Here is a 904-nt window from a genome sequence, read left to right on the forward strand (position 1 = left end):
CTTTTCTAAGTTATCTCTGCTATAAAACTAAGCAAACCCAGCTTCGCTTTGGAAAAAAAAAATATTTCCAAACTGTACAAACATACCTTTTTAAAAAGAAAATGAATGTGCCCTGTGATGAACAACTACTTTCCAGAACAAGTATATCTTTTGGTGGGTCTCAGTGAACTGCATAACTACGTATTTTAGTGTCCGGAAAGAATTGTGACCACTGGAACGAGTTTTTTAAAAAACAGCCCTGTGTGGTTTGGTAAAGCTGACATGGCAGACCGGGGCCGGCAGATCAGGGTTCCTCCTCAGTTCCACCATGGAACAGTTTTATGACCTTTAGCTGCGGCACCTGACCTCCGACCAGCTCTTCTCCACTGGCAGCTGAGCCGCGCTTCCCCACGAGGGGGTTATGAAAGTACTAAACGCTTCGGGATGCGCCGAAGATGTCCCAGTGCTTCAGTGAAACTCGGTGAACTATACGGGTCAGCCAAGTCCTTCAGGTCACGTATTTACTTATGGGAGTCTTGAAGGCCCGGAATTTGCGAAAAGCCGGGGCTGCCAGGCACGCAGCGCGATTAGCCTCCTCCAGTGAGCGTTATTAGGCTGCTGTTAACTGGGTGCACGAGGCTCCTGACTGGCCGTCAAGACCCGGGTTCTTCTCCCACCCGCTCAAAGCTGCAGGCACGCAGGACGGGTCTTATTTTTGCCGAAGCCGTGACTGACACACAGGTGCAAGCTGCCCCACGACCTGCCGTACGGGCGACCGCCTGACCCGGATCCCGAGGGACGCCCTCAGCTGAGCCCTACGTGGCCCCTGCCCAGCCTTCCGTCAGGAACCGCCCCGGCCTCTCCCGCCAGCACCCACGGGGCCAGCCAGGGAGGGCGGCCCGCCGGCCACACCAGCCTCGCCGGG

Source organism: Haliaeetus leucocephalus, unplaced genomic scaffold, assembly GCF_000737465.1.
Source record: "Haliaeetus leucocephalus isolate CR32 unplaced genomic scaffold, Haliaeetus_leucocephalus-4.0 Scaffold555, whole genome shotgun sequence".
Classification (NCBI taxonomy): Eukaryota; Metazoa; Chordata; class Aves; order Accipitriformes; family Accipitridae; genus Haliaeetus; species Haliaeetus leucocephalus.